Source organism: Macaca nemestrina, chromosome 6, assembly GCF_043159975.1.
Source record: "Macaca nemestrina isolate mMacNem1 chromosome 6, mMacNem.hap1, whole genome shotgun sequence".
NCBI classification, from domain to species: Eukaryota; Metazoa; Chordata; class Mammalia; order Primates; family Cercopithecidae; genus Macaca; species Macaca nemestrina.
In genome coordinates this window covers 102,853,563-102,872,833 of record NC_092130.1, presented here as the reverse complement: position 1 = coordinate 102,872,833, position 19,271 = coordinate 102,853,563, and the positions used below count along the sequence as shown (strand labels likewise).

Sequence of the window (19,271 nt, the reverse complement as noted above, 5' to 3'; positions counted from 1 at the left end):
TTTGCTGTATGTCAAACACTTTACTCTGTATTTCATGTAATGGTTATAATGATTCCAGAGGGAGGCATTATTTTCTTCCCCATTTATAGATGAGGAAACTAAAGGCACAGATGTAGGAAGTACATGGTCCCATGCTGGTATATGAAGAGCCAGGTTTCGGATCTACTAAGTTTAACTCTAAGGAGATACCCTTAATCATTATATTACAGTCCCTTACCACATTTGTATGTGTTTGCATATGTTCTTAGTTAATTCTTTATACATAATTATGCTTATATCTATGCATATATTCATTTAGTCAAGAATATGCATAGGCTGTTGAACAAGTTATAAAGTGAGGATAAGAACAGAGGTCAGTAGGGCATCTGAGAACTGTGATAATATACACCAGAGCTGGCTACACAACTACCTGGTTCGGAATCATCTCTTTCTTTCCTCTGCACTTTTCCATACCAATAAATAGTCTCCCACCCGTGGCACAGGGGAACACTGGGCTTCTGAGTGCATTCAGGAAACAAGCAACACTTACACCTGTTTAGCCTGACGTTTTCTAACAGCTTTAGAAGTACAATATGGCCCTAGGTCTTTGTTTCAGTACAGTAGGTGGAGGGGCCTTCTTGCCAGCCAGAAAGCTTTAAAAGTTCATGGCAGCTGCCTAGAAACCACTGCAATGTTTCCCATAAAAGATGAATAAGCTAGTTTAGACTCCCAAGTATTTCCAGGAATGTAGGAGTTTTTGATCTATTGTTCTTTTCATTCTATTGTTTCAGAACTCTAAATAATGCCACATATAAGATTCCCCAATGCCCTAAGAAAATATATAATTTGAATTATTTGGGATACCCTAATTGTTTTTTCTTCCCCCCCTCCCCACCCCCAGACAGGGTCTCGCTTTGTCACTCAGGCTGGAGTGCCATGACATGATTATAGCTCATTGCAGCCTCTGACTCCTGGGCTCAAGCAATCCTTTCACCTCAGCCTCTTAACTGGGACTACAGGTATGTGACACCATGCCTGGCTTATATTAACTTTTTGTAGAGATGGGGATCTCATTATGTTTGCCCAGGCTGGCCTTGAATTCCTGGCCTCAAGTGATCCCCCCACCCCCGCCTTGGCCTCCCAAAGCACTGGGATTACAGGTGCGAGATACCACATCCTGTCCTAACTTTCTCTAAAAAGTTTTTAAGACTTTCTTATTTGTAGGCAGAAATTCCTGGTATATCGATGATATTCCAAATGTGAATGTATTCCTGATGGCCACCTTGGGGCCACATGCTTGGTTCTAACTGGCAAAAGATTTATTATTATGTACAGGTTTTGTCTATATATTTTTCCCTTTGCTTTGTGAAATAGGGTACACTCTCAGATTCTTTTTTCCCTTTTTATAAGAACGTTGTTGAGATTCACATGCCATACAATTTTCCCACTTAGAGTGTACAATTCAGTGCTTTTCAGCATATTCACAGAGTTGTGTGACCATCCCCACAATTTTAGAACATTTTCATCACTTTAAAAAGAAGCGCCAAAGCAAAGCAAGTGCTGTGATCATAGCTTCTAAGAACATTCTCCAATCAAAAGATCCAGGGGTCCTTAGAAAAATGGCTGATTTTAGGACTGGGACAGGAAATATGAGATGAGCCTGGGGCATCTTGTAGTGCCAGAAAGAAGAGAAGTGCTTAATAAAACAAACAAACAACAAAAACAGGTGTAAAACTTACCAAACCCTACATTCATAGGGGCATATCAAAGGGATCCAGAAGCCAACTGAAATAGCTCCCAAAGGCCAAAGCTGGAAAAATTAGAGCAATAAAATAAAGCAGTTTTGGATCATAATACAAAGTGTTAAATATCCACGAGTATATCCATACTGATATAAATAAATGACTGAATAAATGGGGCAGAAAAGGCAGATTACCCTTACAAAATAATTTTAAATAATTTATAAAGTTATTTTTATCTCTTTATTAATATTCTGTATTTGAGGAGACATTGTCATTATACCTACATTGACATTTAAAAGCATGGTTTCCTGTAGTGTATTGAAGCATTTCTTCTGTGAAATTCAACATCTCCCTCTCACGGGGAGTTTCTGTTGCTTGCTTTGCTCCCTGTGCATGGGTCACACTTAGGTTTTTTTTCATGTCTCATACATTTTTGATGAAAATTGGACATTTTAGGTAATATGCTGTAGCAACCCTGGATACCAATTGCCTTTCCCTTTTTGGGGGCTTGTTTTTGATGTCTGCTTGTTTCTTTGGCTGGTCCATTTTAGTGAAATATATTTCCCACTAAATGTGAAGCTTATAATGTTTTTTCTTAGAGGGTAGAGACTTGATCACGCACAGGGTAAGCCTAGGATGACAGTAGGTTAAGCAGGGCTCTGTCTTGTTTCCTGATCTGTGAAAATATCTGTTTTATTTGGTAAGCCACTCAGCTGACAGTTTCCTCTAATTGCTGGCCAACTGCACTATTGTTTTTGAGCATGCCTGGGGCATAAATTGCGCCACAGTCTGATCCTATTAATATATCTAGTCCCCTTGGAGTTTTGAGGTTTGTTCTAACCCTAGGAGGGCTTTGCTCAACTACTTCTTTCCCTTCTTCTCTCTGGTCAACTTAGGCCCGCAATTTAGTTGGCTGCTCTCAGAGCTAGCAACTGGTTTTTAGCTGCTTGCCACCAAAATATCCATTGTTTTCCTAAGTTCAATCCTTAGGCTTGAACTTCTCACTCTGCTTCAAATAAAGTCAGTTTCTTTGGGGAGAACTTCAGAGGTCTCTGTTTTTGTGGTCTCCCTTATCTCTTGGGTAAAATCTCTGAGCTCTCTGAGCTACTGCTCCAGAAATAAGGATGAGGGTGATACACCTGCCTTATGAGCAGAGTGTGGGGCAGGGGCAGTGGCCTCTAGTCTTCTTAGCTTGCCCTTCCCAGCATGAAATCTCCATCCTATGAGCAAGCTGAGGCCAGAGAAATTAGGGCTCCAGTATCCTTGGATTGCCATGCCTGAAGCAGAACCTCTGCCTTATGAGTAGTGGTTGTGGGAAGGAAGAGGGCAACCTCTTGGCTGCATTTGCCAGAAATTTAGTAACTTGGAACTAAAAGAGATGAGATATGCTGGTGGCTACTGCCTCTTGGTGAAATACTGTATCCCTTGAGTTGGAGCTGAGGGAAGAGGGAGCTGCTTCTTCTTGGCTACACCCACCCAGAGTGGAGCTTAGAGAGAGGAGTTGTGGCTGAAGTGCCGCAGACTCTTGCTTAATGTTTGATTTGCTGTATGACCCGACAACAATTTCCAGAGACTTTAAATGGTTGCTTTAAAAACAGTTTTCACTAGTTCAGGTTGTTTTTGCTAGCGTATGGTGCCATGGAGCTTCTCATGCCACCATCCTCAAAGTGGAACTCATTTTATTTTCTTGCCCTGAGTCTAAAGCATAGTTTATTTTTATGCACTCTTATTTATCTACCTACCTGATATGAATCTAGATTGTCTACAGATCAGTTTCTCAGGAGAGTGAAATAGGGCAAACTTCCCAACAGAGAGAAGTGGAAGGAAATGTGAGTTTTGTCTGGGCCATGTCTACCCAGGTTGTTCTGATTTATCTGCACAACATCCCCAGTGTGCCATGCTCAGTGATTCCAATACAGACAGGAGGCAGGGAAATACCTGGGTAGAAGAGGGCAGTTCCCCGGCAAAGACCCACCCTCAAGCCTGGAAACTGTGGCACTAAATTAGAACAGTTATCCTTGTTTTCCCACCCAAAATGTTGCTTTTTTTCAAAACCACCCTAGCCTGCCACACCCCTGATCCTGTGCCCATAAAAACCCCAAACTCCACTGGCAAAGGAGCAGAGAGGTGTTGGCAGAGAAGGAGAGAAGATGTGTCTGAATGTCGAGAGGAGTTCCGCTGGGGACAGTTGGAGAGGAATTCAGCCCAGGACAGCTGAACTCCAGGGGAAGATTATCTTCCCACTCCATCCTCTTTCCAAATCCCTATCCTGCTGAGAGCCACACCTCCATCACTCAAAATCTACGTATCCTTCAAATCCATGTGACCTGATTCTTCCTGAATGCTGGACAAGAACCTAGGTACCAAGAGGGCAGGGTATAAAAGGCTGTCACCCTGACTCTTCATTGAGCTGGTTAACACTTAGCTCTCTGTGGACAGCAACTACTAAAGGAACATTAATTGTAACACACCCTAGGCATTGCCATGGGGTTGGAGCCTAAAAGCACTTGCCCCAGCTCCTGCAACCACTCACTCACATGCTCCCCCTCCCACCAGGGGTTTGAGCGAAGGGTGGCTGGGTAAATGAGCCACACCCCTGCTGCAAGTCCCGTGAGGGGTTCAAGGGAACTCTCTTGTCTCAATTGGATCTCCAAGGAATGAGGAATAGTAAGGCTGGGGATTCAGTGATATAAACCCTTTGGACTGAGGCCACACATCAAAGAACTCTCCTCTACTCCCTCCAAATTAGCCAATCAAAAAATCCAGTTGAACCCTGTCACAGACTATAGAACATGGGATAATTTTATATAGTTCTGGACGTTTTTTATTGGTTATTCATAGGTTTACTAGAAGAATAGAACTTATATAAAATATATATAGAGTTATATAGAAGAGTGCTTCTTGGCATACAGAAATATTAAAATTCATGAAAGGTGGCAATTATTGCATGGTTTCCCTTTTAAAAACAAACCAACCAACCAGTTTAGAGTCCTGTATATGTGCAGGAGTGTAGAATGTGATGCTGTGGTTCCATTTTATTGTTTCAGTGCTCTAATTGAAAAGTGTCACATCCATACTTTATTATTCTCCAATCATCTAAAAGATTGGATATGAGATTGTAAATTTTAAAGATGACATGCACAAACTCATACATATACAAAGCCCATTAAAATTGTAATTCCACAATATTGTTGCTTCAACAAGGCTAAAATAGCTATTTTCTTTTTTCAAAGTAAGTGCATTTAAAAGTAATCGAGAGACATATCAAGGAGTGTAAAGGTTGTATGAGAATGATTGGATTTTGAAAAAAGGTATAAATATCAGGTAAAAATTTCACACGATACCAAATCTGTTTAGACAAAAAAATTAATCAAATTGGTTGTTTGACTACAAGCATGATAAGAAGGAGCATTCAGAGTTCTTTCTTCTAATTAGTTACACTGCACAGCTTAAAAAATAGGGGCCTCAAACAGACAAAAGGGGAAAATAATGGTTCCTCTTCTTCCACCCACACAGCTTTCTCATTTGTAGCTCCAGGTACATCTAATCTTTTCCTTTTCATTCTTGTTAAGGCACTATCAGGATTAGCTTGAATGAGCAGATGGCCTCAGTTAACTTAAAAGCGGAGAGTCTGCAGGCCCCTGCTGAATTATACAGTCAGCAGGACAGAGGTTAATTAGGAGCCGACCAGCAGAGTCACAGTTCAGATGGACCTGAAGCTTCCAGTCAGTTGGTGATAATAGCATAATTTCCAAGTTTAAGAGCAATCTTCCAGGGAAGGCTTGTGATCGCTTTTTTGGGCCAGTTGTTACCTAGACCATTTATGTATATAAACTCAAAGCATTGTTTTGTTTTCATCTCTTTTGTTTCAAAGTGTTGCTCCTAAAGTTGTTTTAAGATTTAGAAATTTGTCAGATCAGGCTGTGATAGAAAATAGTTGTTATTTCAGCCTTAGACATCTTCAGGCTGCCTGGTGCACAATTTCCCCATGACATAGATTTAACATTTGTATTTCACATTGCTGATGTGTTTCTTCTTAGTCAATCTTGCCCCCGCTTCCTGCCCTTCTTCTGAGTAGAGGATCAAGTTTCAGGGAAATGGACACACTCAGCACAATCCCCCCCACCTCCTCCGTGAAAATAAAAGATTTTTCTGAAAACCAAGCTTAAGCAAACATCATCAGGAACTTACTTCTCCCCCATCCTTCAATTTAATGCCAACTGTCTTTATTCACCTTTATCTTGCTTAACCAGTTTTGCCAGTGAACTTCTAAGTGACAGCATTCACCAACATGAGTTCTCTCTTTCTTGCCTCTTGTTGCCTTTGTTAGAACAGCTTAAGAATGAGGCACAATAAGGATACAGAATGGAGAAATCAAAAGAAACAATGGGTCTGGAAATTTCTTGAGAAGAAAGCATTGACTACAATTATTATGAGATATACTTGTAGTAATAATACATCACATGTAGGATGCATCCTATGGGCTGCCTCAGATTCTCCTGGCCTCACCTGTGCCCTTGGCCAGCAGTTGAGAGGGGAATGATTCTGTGCAGAACCTCATGGTCCCCCCTGTGTTGTCTTCAGCTCTTCCCTCACTTTCGATCTCATAAAAGGCCACTCCATATGGTACAGGGTCTGCTTCCCCCAGAGGTCTGCTGCCAAAAGGAGCCAGGTGACCCACCCAGAACTACAGGAGGATTAACTTCCATGGGGTTCATGTTGGTAAATGGGAATGAGAAGACAAGAGGGAATCAGCAGGCTTTCTCTCCATTTATCCTTCTGATGCATTGTTCTGAAGTATGGCTTTCCATACAAGCTTGTCCAGAGACATCCTGCACCTGTGAAGCAACTGGCTGTCACTTTGTGGCTTATTGTGGCACAGTGGCCAAAGCCATCACTCACATCCTTGCATTGGCTTCCTGTTTCCATTCTTTCTTTACTTCCCCTTCCTCTCTGATATGGTCATACTTTGTGTCCCCACCCAAATCTTATATTGAACTGTAATCCCCAGGTGTTGAGGGAGGGACCTGGTGGGAGGTGATTGGATCATAGAGGCAGTTTCCCCATGCTGTTCTTGTGATAGGGAGTGAATTCTCATGAGAGCTGATGGTTTTATAAAAGGGCTCTTCTCCCTTTGCTCACTGTCTCTCCTGTTGCCACGTAAGACAACCCTGCTTTCTCTTCCACCATGATTGTAAGTTTCCTGAGGCCTCCCCAGCCATGCAGAACTGTGAGTCAATTAAACCTCTTTTCTTTATCAATTACCCAGTCTCAGGCAGTTCTTTACAGCAGTTGTGAAAAGACTAATGCACTCTCACTCTTGCTTTTCCCGTGATTATACTTCCTACAGAGCACTCAACTTTGCCTAGGCTTGTCCCTCTCTTTTCCCAGGGAATCCCTTTTAAAATATATCCTAAAATTTCCCAGACAATTCCAAGTCGTATTTCTTTTTATCTCTATATGTTTTTGTTTGCTGAAGTAGGTAGTACAAGCTTGTCCAATACATGGCCCATGGCCTGGGACAGCTTTGAATGTGGCCCAACACAAATTCATAAACTTTCTTAAAACATTAGCAGTTTTTTGTTTTTGTTTTTTAGCTCATTAGTTATTATTAGTATATTTTATGTGTGGCCCCAGACAATTCTTCTTTCAGTATGGCTCAGGAAAGGCAAGAGATTGGATACCCCCGATGTAATCCCTTCTCCTCCCCACTCCCTTTAGAAAATTCCAGAAATGAGATGTAGAAGACAGTAGTGGTCCTTTAATTCAAATCTTAAATTTCTGTCTTTTGTTGCCTTGAGTTTAATTGATTTCCATTCCCTCCTTTTTTGTGTGTTTTCTTCTCTGTCTGGCAAAATTAGACTTATCCTTCAAAGCCCAGCTAAATGTAATCTACTGAGTGAAGGCTTGCTTACCACATCTGCCTCCCATGCCAGTCTGTGCCATCTCAAGCCTGGCATCACAGAGCATATATCTGTGCTTCCTAGAGTCCTGGCATTATGTTTTTGTCGGAGCCAACTTGACCATGAGTTGCCCCTTCCTCATTGAGTCATACTCATCATGTTTTTCTAAATCTCCAGGACTAGCCCATAAAAGATTTCAGCACTGTTTGCTGAATGAAGGTAATCTGGGTTCTCCTTTTTGCATCCCTCATTGTTGCATCAATCCCAGTCCAAATAGGCCTCCTCACCCCAGACAGGACACTGACCATGGCCATGGCCTTACTGCTGTCAGTCTCCTTCAGACAATGCAATCTGCATAAGACCACCAGGCTGCTCTTTTAAAAAATTGCATCCTCTCACCACTAGACCCCAAGGGCCTATAGGAAAGAGGCAGTACAGCAGAGAAAGAATGTAAATGCACAAAGCATAGACAGCAATAACCCTTACATATTAGGTACATCATATCTGACATCAATGCCTCTGGTCTGGTCATAAGGTCCTGTTCAGCCTAACTCCTGTGCTCTGCTACCCCATACAAACTCTCCATTTGGGTCAGGCTTGGCTCCTCATCCCCTGCCTAAGCCTGCCCAACTGTCGCCTCCATTGGAACAACTCTTACCTCTTCTGCACCTGTCCAAATCCTGTCCGTCTCTCAATCTCTCACCCTCATAGATGCTTCAGGAGTTGATGTAACCAGGGACATGCTCCCTTATCTCAACTTTTATGGCAAGGATGTACCACCCAGTTTCTCAGGCTTGAGATCTGACTGCCTTAGCCTTTTCCCATTTTTTTCCTCCATAAGACTATAAGCTCTCCAAGAGCAGGACTATGTTTGATACTTCAATAATCCTCCTAGTGCCCAGGCAAGTAAAGATTCAACAATTAGTTGACTGATTCGTAGCAATGGAAATTAGCCTAACCAAACCTGGCAGAAGAATTTAATGACAAACTACAGCCTATAATTTAGAGGTTATTGTTAGATTTTAAATTTTTTAAAAAGGCGTTTTCTGTTATTTTCACTTATGTCAGCATCTGAGAAAAATATGACATAATTTTCTATATGTGTAGGAAGAGAAATACTACTATATGTTACATTAGTTCATTAAAGCATTCTTCCACTCTCTTATAACATATGCTATGAATCTTCATAGCAGTCAGGGTACATTTTTTTCCAATTAATTTTTCTTTTTTGCTTTACTGGCAGTCAGTTTTACTAATAGTCATTTTTCTAAGTCAAACACTTTAATTAAAGTTGGGATGAAAAATCTGATTAAAATCTAAATTGGCTCAAGGAACTGTGATCTTTTGGTCTGCTCTTTGCTGTAACATAATTTATGTCCCAAAATTGTTACATTAGGACTTTCAGTACGTTTTCCTTACCTAAGGCATTTAGAAAGGTCTGGAGCTTTGAACCAAATAATCCTAATTTAGAAGTTATTGCATACCCAATGTCAAGAATTTCAGGACTAGCAATAGGTTAAGGAGTGAATTTCTAGAATGATTTCATTTTTCAGCAATTCCAAAAGACAGGCACATGATTTATTTTCTGTTGGTTGCCTTTCCCATTGTAACCTGTTATTTAAATAAATTCAATACTCATCCTAAAATTCATTCTTGGTGATAGATGCTCTGCCACACTCCAGAAGAAAGCAATTAATTTTGAATATATAAATGAGTAGTCAGTACGGGGGAAAAACAACAACAACAACAACAACAACAAAAGCAACCAAAACTGATGTGGCTTATTTGGGCTTTTTCTATTTTCCAAAAGTTATTCTGATGATAAAATGTTTAAAGGTAGGATCCAAAAACCCAGAAAAAGCAATGTTGTGTGTCTAAAAACAAACTCAAACACTGAACTACAGAGTAAGTTGATAAATCTGATTCCCACTTAGTGTCTCAGGTGGATAAATTAATAATTTCATAAAAAATGTATGAGACCATTAGGGACATCTGAATTACAACAAAGCCCAAGAGAACAAAGCTAAGGAAAATGGGGAGCATATGAGAAAGACATCGAAGTTACTCGAGCGTGTTGTTTTTCGGGCTCAGCTTGTAGGGGTCACTGAGGGTAGTGGGTCCTATTGCTGTTGTCTACAGATTGAAATTGGCTGCCGTGGGCAAAGGTCACCCCACGGTATCAATTACTTGCTGCTACCTGGAAATTTTAATTTCATGCCCTGCAGTAGATCTGCTTTCTTCTCTAGTATGAATGGCAACTGTCTCCGATTGGTAACAAGAATAACTCATTTCCTCAGGGTCATTACACTCTAGAAACTTCTTCATTCAGAAAGTTGATTGCAGATTGCCGGCACAACCAGATCTGCGGCACAAATATGCTGAGTAAGTAGAGTAGAAACTGTTTGCTCTCTTCTTAACCTTTTAAGATGTGGTTTTGGTTTCTGCTTTGTAGTGGGGTCAGTCTAAACTCTGAAGAACTGATATTTAGGTCAACGTAGACTTTCTCTGTGGAATTCCTCGAAGAAAGAGATGACTAGAGATGTTAGCAAACATAAAATGTCTGTATTTTTAAATAGTAGGGAATCTGGTTGAAGGAAAATTTGTAGTGGGCTTGTTTTTGCCTGGAAATACTGTTAAGGGTCTATAAATAATCTTACCCAAATTGTAGCCTTTGGAAAGGTGAGGTGAGACCTATTTTGACCACAAGATTAATATTGTACTAGGAAGCTGATAGAAATATTTAGAACAAAAAGAACAAACTCTTTCCATTTGGTCTGTTCCATTATTGACCTGGCTTTGAGTTAGAATAATGAGAATGCAAAACTGCCAGAAATACATGATAGTAAGTGACCAAAGGAAACCCTTTTAAAACACATCATGTAAATGCTCCTCATTTTTGTTACTTTTGTTCCCTTGGCCTTGGTTCTAATTTCAAAATGTTCCTGATAGTTTCATCAGCACTGCAAAGAAAGAATAAACTTATAGCTCAATTAAATAGCAATGGACGTTCCAGAGTATCTAAAATTTTTAAATAAGCAGAAATGAAAAATTTGAGTTATTAAATGATGTTTCTTCCAGAACCTGTGTTTGAGGATGTTTGCACATATACGCAACATACATAACACCCTAACCATGCAGTTGTGCTTGCCCCTAAGAGTCAGTGGGCAACACACAATAGAACTCACATGCAACTTCTTCCTCTCCAAATCACCAATCACCCTGCCCATTCTCATGAATACAATCAAATCTGTCCAGGTCATAAAGTCATGTAAGTGAAAGAGAATCTCCGCATTTTAGATGTTGGGCATCTCAGTAGGTACGGAAATAAACGATGGGGGAGATGAGGGAAGATTACGAGGTGGGTGAGAATTGCTTCCTCTCTGGCCATTAGTTTTCAGAACAATGGCCCAACTGAGAAGGGCTATTGTCAGAGGAAGCAGCAAATATTACCTGCTGAGGTCAGAGGTCTTCAAGTTATTCCATCCTTTTTGATACAAAAGGCCATGCTCTACGCCTCCTTCCCCCCATGTTAGGAAATAAATGAACTAGTCATGTGTTGCTTTAGACTAAGTAACCACTATTATGGCCTATTTGAATGATTCTTTTAAATGCAAGTAAAAAATACTCACAAAACAAAAACCAACACGTTTTAAAAGCCTTTTCAGGAAAGGAAGAGAGGTAAAATGATGAATCTTGGTTCTTTTAGACCTACACATAGAAAAAGAAAGTAAAGATTTTCTAGTGCAACTCTCTCATTATGCAAAGTGAGAAAATGGGATTCAAAAAGCAAAATGACCTGCTCCAGGTCACACAGCTTCTTAGAGTAAGACATTTTATGAAAAGTCCTTGTTTCTTAAATCTGGGACAATTTGAGCTCAAAATAAGTGATCATAGTACACTCCAACCGAGTGAATAAAATAAAACTCTCGATTCCATACCATACTGATATAAGTAGATAAACAAGTAAATTGGCAAAAAGGAAAAGCCCTTCTTTAGCTCGAATGCCAATTAACAGAGAAAAATAATAGATTTATAAAACTATCAGTGGATACGAAAACTAGAGAATTAAAGTTTTAATGAGAAATAGGATATCTGCGTAGTCTACAAGGATTTCACCCCAAGGTGGCAGGGGTAGCAGCAAGTTTCCTGCTGGCACCCCAGACAGTCATCCCACTGCACCACAGGCTCTGTGCCACATGTCAGGAAGTCTTCCAGGCATGGTTACTCCTGTTTCTATAGGGCCTTTGTTCCATGATGCTAATGGACCTTTCCAATTAATATCCTCTCTTGTCTCAGAAAGATGTGTTAGCCACATGCCCTCCCTGATGGATCTTAATTTCTGCCAGATAAATGGACATCCTTTGTTTGAACAGACCAGTATTCTAGCTTCCCAGGGCCCTTTACTCAACTTCACTACTGGTGGAGGCACGTGGAAGGCAAGAGTGCAGTCAATATTGAAATGTCATATGGCCTAAAGAGTTTAAGAAAGGCTCTTCTTGGGAGATGTGCTATTCTACATTCATGCTACAAAATTCCAAATGGCAAAATTAACATGACCAGAAAATGAATTGTTCACATTTTTCTGCATTTGTGATCATTAATGACACCCAGTAACAACATTCGAGAGTGTCTCCAAAAGCCAGTGTTTACAAACTGCTTGATGAATGATGCAGTGTCATGGAGAAAGAGGTAACCGATGTTAAATCGACACCTGTAGGGAACTGCAGAGGCGAGCAGATCTATATTGTTTCAATACAAACAGGTTCCGAAGTCACAGCACTGTCAGTAATAACGGCAGTGCTACCTCTTTCTTGTGGTGGCAGACATGAAATTAGCCAGAAACAGTGCATTTGACAATAAAGAACATAAGGAGATAGTTTAGTTCCTAGACTTGAGCAGAAAGAGATGGCGTCTGGATACTATCAAGAATCTTCACCTGCACTTATTGAATGATAAGCAAATGCATAAGGGCCTCTTTTCTACTTTTTTCCAAATCTCCATTAATAAATCACAGTATATCACATGAGCCTATGAATGTTTAATAAATATGTTAAAATCAAATTGTTTATATAGACAGGGGCTCTGTGCAATCTAGTGGAGGGGTGGAATGGGGGAGCTGGCTGTGGTGATATCTTACGTTGATATGATAGCTTAAGAAGGGTTACAAAATGAATTCTTGAGAATTTGTAGTACCTCTCTGGGCCTCAGGTTTCTCACATAGCTGGTGTATATAGCTAGAAGGCCAATTTATTATTTTGCACTTAGAAATATCATTGTCAAGCCCAAGCCTGCATACAGATTGGCTGGCCAAAGCACTCTTTCCTTATAGACAAGGGCCAGGGAAGCAAAGTTATGGGATCAGAAATAGGGGAGTTTATTCTACAATGGGAATGTTTAACGTCATCCTCAGGAATTGACAGCCAGATGTATGTAAACGCATTGGGATTCTAGCTTTGCCTTCAAAGGGCATCTTCTCTCCTAAGCGGTGCTAAATGGGGCAGCAGTAACCTTCAGTCTGAGATCATCAAGCATGGCAGACAGCTGTCCTTCTCTGGCCTGAGTGTCCCTTGTGTAGCTATGTTAACATTTTCAGATAGATTTTGCCCTGCAAGGGAGTCAGAGTCATGTGGACATTGTGTATTTTCATTTGAATTCTTATATCTGATCCTTTCTCTCACCAGGGGCAAGATCTTACAAATTCTTCATTTCCAAGTTCTTGGGAGTGGCTCATGGCTGTCTTGCCATGAGGGTTCACTTGTGCTACAAAGGATGTGAGTCTGTTAAAGCTTAAATGATTGTCTGTTATGTCTCTATTGGAGAAAATATGAGAGGAAATGAAGTTTGTGTCTCAGCTTGGAAAGTCGGTTTCCTCTGATCACCAATCATCTCCCCAATTTTCATCCGTCCCAGCCAGGTAGGCAGATCCTGCCTCCCATGCTGTATTAAGGGCACATTCCTTTAGGATAACACTTATATTTCATTATGCTTATTTTACAATTCTGCCTCCTCTAAAATCATGAGTTCATGAGAGTAGGGACCATGTTTTACACACCTTGGATTTCCCAGAGCCCATATAGTGGATCAAGAGCAGTCAAGCTCTTGATCTCTGGAGTCAGACTGTCTAATGTGGGATCCTTGCTCCTGTGTTTCTTCCAAGTTCCCTCAGCCTCTGTTTTCTCACCTATTAAATGGGGGATATTAATAATAACCGCCTTGTAGATTATTGGGAAGAGTTGGAGATGCCATATGTAAAATGTTTAGCACACTAGCTGCCATTTGACACACATGAAATATTAGTATTTAGTAGTAGTAGTTGGTGCATGGGACACAGTTACTCAAAGAAATGGCACTGAGGCCAGGCATTCATGCCTGTAATCCCAGCACTTTGGGAGGCCAAGGTGGGTGGATCACCTGAGGTCAGGAGTTTGAGACCAGCCTGGCCAACATGGCAAAACCCCGTCTCTACTAAAAATACAAAAAATTAGCTGGGCGTGGTGGCAGGCGCCTCTAATCCCAGATACTCGGGAGGCTGAGGCAGAATTGCTTGAATCTGAGAGGTGGAGGTTGCAGTGGGCTGAGATGGCGCCATTGCACTCCAGCCTGGGTGACAGAGCAAGACTCAAAAAAAGAAAAAAAGAAATGGGTACTGAGTGAATGGATGAGAGATGCAGCCAAGCCTGTGAACAGAAGTCACGACTAGAGCTCCAAAACCACAAAATGGGTCCCCCTATCACAGCCCATTGACACTGAAAGGCATTTAATAAATGGGGTTGCAGTAGGAGGAGAAATTCTGGTGACTACAACAGATAGGTAAGTCAATCTCTGGGCTCCCTGAGGTTTTCAACATCTCATTCTTTGCCCAAAAGGGGCCTTTCCTGGGAAGTCTCACGAAGACTCAGCTCCATTGCATTACAGAATTAATGTGCAAGGAAGGGATATTAGAGATTGTGGAATTCGGCCCATCTCACTTCAGGAAAGATTTAGGTGCAGAGGGTTAAGGATAATATTCTTCTGAGGCTTGCCTGCCATCCCTGTGAAAAAGTCAGGCGACAGTGGTTGGAGGCAGGACTAGAGGTATACAGTGAGCTGTGTCTTCAATGTAAGGCCAAAGGCTAGCTGCCACATTTTAAGGCCCTTTTCAGGGGGAATTTTCTTAAAAGGGCTGCCTCAGCACAGATGCACTGGCATATATCACCGTGGCAGGCAGACACATCTTAAAACAAACCTCACAAACACAATTCAAAACACACCGAGTCTGTAAGGACTGGTTCCTTACATTAGCTCATGAGTTCATCCCCTTGTCAAGAAGAATCGACTCTCTAGGTAGAAGGCAAAACACTTGATCCTCTCCAGAAGGCCACGAGAATTTAACTTCTTTCCCTTTCACAACTGATAAGATCTCACAACATCACCACTCAGTTTGGCCCACAGGAGGAGTGAGGCCTGGCTCTGCTAAGAAGCTGGTAGTTGTCAGAGGGAGCTTGAGACCCCCAGACAAAGGGATTTTCAACTACCCGGCTGTACTTACATTTGGTTTTATTTCAGGCTTTCACACTCCGTGCTTACCTCACTGGCTTGTTATGTAGACCGAATGAGATGTGCATAACAGTGGGTTTAAACACAACATCTCTATGCAGATACGATCTTTCCCCATTGTTAAGGGCACTGATAATACAATGCCCTTAAAGAACTTTTGGTTTGAATCAATTTCTAATCTGTATATTCATAAGCTTTGAGTGTGTGTGTGATTCTGATCAAGTGGGCTTGGGTGAGAGCTCTTTCCCATGGGAGAGCACGGAATGGAATAGGGCATTAAAGGCAGGAGCTTGGCGCTACCTGCGTAACTCAGATCTCCCCAGGCCTCCCAAGCCTAAGGATACATAAACAGTCATTACCCCAATTCCACCACCTCTTGCTCCCACTTGTCCAGGAAGGGCTCTGTGAAGTGCTCCTTCAATATTTTGGTCTGTGTCAATGGGTGTTACCACTCTGCCACCTCCTACTGGGCCCCTTCATTTTCCCCTGCCAGGTCACGCCCTCTGCCTCACAAGCATGCTTCGTGGCACTGTGTTTGTCTTATGCTTCATTCTGTGTCCCACTTGGTTGGAGTGCTCTCACAGCAGGACTGCCTGAGCCCCTTTATTGTCCAGAGTTGAGGAGAAAAATCTCTTCTTTTTTATTTCCTGGTCACATTGTCCTCCCACACCGAGTCCAGTAGGCTCCACTAGGAGCAAAGCTCAGGGCTGTGCCTAGAATGGCCCTTCCCTCTTGATGGCTAGGACTTTGCTTCAGCTCCTACGGGCTGTACCTTCTTTTCTCAGAAGGCTTCTCTCTCTCTCAGGCAACAAACTTCTACCTCTCAAGGTCTGTGCTACCCTGTCCCACTCATGTTTTTTCAGATTTCCCAGAGGCATCTGTGGAGACTTTACTTCCTTTTTCCCTTGCCCCCCGCCCCAGCCTTTCCTAACATTCACTCATTCCACAGACTTCTTTGAATAATATTTGAACTATATGAAATGTTTTTCAAGCTGTCAAATAAAATTGTGTTTTAACTGCAAACAGCGCTGAAAACATCCTATAACTTAAAACCCTGGAACCCTAAAAGAAATTGCCTTGTGGAAAATGGAAGGACTTTGTTCAGTGATAATTTTATCACCTAAATTTCAGTTTTAAGAGATGCTTTAAACTTGAACACTGAGCTATATTTAAAAGGTTTTATTAAAAATATTTACTTAAAAATTATACCTTAGTGGAACTTTTCCTCCCCTCTTTTCCTCCTCCCTTCCTAGTTCTCTGGAGGTGAGTTCTGGGTAGAACTGGAGGTCTACAGAAGTTGGACTGGAGAGTGGTTCTGGTGTTTGCTCGGGGTGGTTTGGTGGGATGGGGAAGGAGATGAGCCCTCTATGCCTCTCTAACTTCCTCTATTCTCCAGCCCCTTAGCCTCTAGCTCTCTAGTATAGCCCTAACCTATTCTGTCTGCAAAATAGCTTCACTCAGTGTATAGTGGATAGAAAGATCCAGAAAGGGGAGAAAGAGGGCACCCAAGACAAATTTCCTTTATCCTGAAAATTTTTCCACATTTTCTCCTCCAATCAGAGAGCAGATTACAAGTTGACCCCATAGCCCCTTGTGCTGCTTGAAGAGTCTGACCTGAGAATGAGAGAAGGAAGGGTGGGCAAAGTCATGCCTCCCTGTCACAGTCAATCCTTTCTTTTGCAATTCTCTCCTCCTCTCCCCTCTGGTCATTGCTCCATTTCAACACCTGTAGGTCCCTGCAGCAACTTACAGCAGTACGAATCAACACCGTCCAGGAGAGTCCTTGGTCTTCGTGGCTTTCTGAAATCAGAACACCAGAATTCCTGTGCCTGGATTAAAATAAGTGGAGATGGAAGTTATTGGGGGAAATGAAGAGGTCATTTTTGGCCTGGGGTGCTTTCAGAGAGGTCTGGAGGAGCTGCTATGGCTTACATTGGAAGAGGATGGCGTGAGAGATCTGGGTCTTGAGAAGTCTTTTACGAGCCTCCCAATTCTGGGTTAGGTGTCTCTCCTACCTGCCCCCACAAGGCTTCTTCGCTTTACTACTTATCCCCCTGCTGGCTCTTGTATGATCTCCCATGACACAGTAAGCATCCCAAGCAGTACAGTATCCCCAGCCCTCGGTCCTAGCTCAATATAGGTTGCTTGTCACCCAGCCTATAATCCAGCACTTTGGAATGCCAAAGTGGGCAGATTGCTTAAGTTCACGAGCTTAAGACCAGCCTGGGCAATATAGTGAGACCTTGTCTCCACAAAAAAAAAAAAAAAAAAAAAATTTTGTATTTTTAGTAGAGACGGGATTTCACCATGTTAGCCAGGATGGTCTCGATCTCCTGACCTTGTGATCCGCCTACCTCGGCCTCCCAAAGTCCTGGGATTACAGGCGTGAGCCACTGCACATGGCCAAAAAAAAATTTAAAAACTAGCAGGGTGTGGTGGCATATGCCTGTAGTCCCAGTTACCTGGAAGGCTGAGGCATGAGGATCACTTGAGCCCAGAAGGCAGAGGCTGTAGTGAGCCAAGATCATACCACTGCTCTCCAGCCTGGGCAACAGAACAAGACCTGGTCTCTAAAAATGTTGCTTGTCTATGAATGAAGTGGGCTGCCAGATTGGAAAGGTCACAGCACTCAGACTTAAAGACCTACTGATTTTTTGCTCTATCGTTTACTAACAAGGTTGAACACTCAGCCTCTCTAACCCTCAGGTTTTTTCAGTAGCAGAATGGGTTCAATTTATCTAATTCTACTAATAGGATCATGGAGAATGAGATTAACATATGTAAAAGGGCTTTATAGACTGTATGTTGCTAGTCACATATAAGATATTATCCAGATAAAGTTTGAGCAAAGAAAGTATCATATTGGCCATTTTATATAAAGCAATTGTCTTAGTCTGTTACAACAAAATGCCACAGACTGGGTGGCTTACAAACAACAAATATTTCTTGCTTACAGTTCTGGAGTAGGGTGGCTCATAGGGCAGCCTAAATAACAATCTGTGTCTCTTGCTTTCACTAACACTAATTCTGTTTTTTGTCTTTGATTTTTTTTTTTAATGAAACTCTAAGGCTTACAGGTGATTCCATTCTTCACAGGATTTGCACTGGTTCCAGCCAAATGTCCCAGAGCCCTTCTCTACTTGGGGCATTTTCAACCATGCAGGTGCTGTAAATTCAAACCTCAAAACCAAAGAATGACAAGCACAAGGCTGCAAATTTTCCAGAAAGTCCTTTTTTCACCACTCAAAATCCATATAGTCATTCATGTTTTCTTGTCCTCTCCCTTTTTCAATACACCGTTTTCCCCTTTAATCTGTGCTTTGACTTCAAAAGTCCCAGGTTTTGACAGATCTCCGTTTCACCTCCCCACCTGGCACAGACCCTGTCTCCTGCATAGTTAAAACCCAAGGGCACCCAAATTGTACAACACCCTCAGGACAGCCTGGCCTCAACACCTGCTTCCCACTCGGGTTTCTATTTCCCTCTCCATTTTTGGTAGCTTGGGATTTCCCCAACTTTCTTGTTTGTTGCATTTTCCCTAGCATTTCCAGGTATTTTGTAGTAGGAATGTTTTTCAGAATAGGTAGTCTGCTGTATCAGTAGAAACTGAACCCCTACCGATATTTTTACACAAGTAATGTCTAATAATTAACATGAGAAGGGGAATAGAACAAAGAGCCTGCCACCAGAACAAGTAGTAGCCCTACTCTTCAAACCAAAAGTGAATATGTATAACTACAAGATTTTTTTTTTTTAATGAGTTCAAGGGATGGAGCATCTAAAATAAGAACTGGTCCAAGAGATCCATAGGTATAGGGATGATAGCATCACTGCCGGGGTAAGCTCATGATGACCCCTGACCAACGAGAAAGTGTCTCCAGAGGCCAGCGGGAGGGTCTGCTTCTGCCTGCTCCCAGCCCTGACTCCCTGACCTGCGCCCCGTCATCCAGTTTCCAAAGAGGAGAACCCTGAATTTCTTGCCCTGGGGAAAAGCCTTGAGTGATTCAAAGGACAGGTACTGCCAAACACGAGTATGGGTTGAAATACTAAGTTTTTCTGCCACTGTTTTCTTAAAACAGTTCAAAAAAGGATTCAGAGAAATTGGCTCTTG

General features: G+C 41.8%; 1 long non-coding RNA gene across 1 annotated transcript in view; it reads right to left on the bottom strand.

The window, feature by feature from the left end:
* The window catches only part of LOC105475151 (uncharacterized), a 42,909-nt gene extending 25,876 nt beyond the window's left edge, over window positions 1–17,033 (bottom strand). The window contains exons 1-2 of the long non-coding RNA XR_011624276.1: window positions 16,775–17,033; window positions 1,719–1,789 (exon numbers count right to left, since the gene is read on the bottom strand). This is a non-coding gene — a long non-coding RNA (uncharacterized lncRNA). The remainder of the gene's footprint in view (window positions 1–1,718; window positions 1,790–16,774) is intronic.
* Between the last annotated feature and the right edge of the window lie 2,238 nt (window positions 17,034–19,271).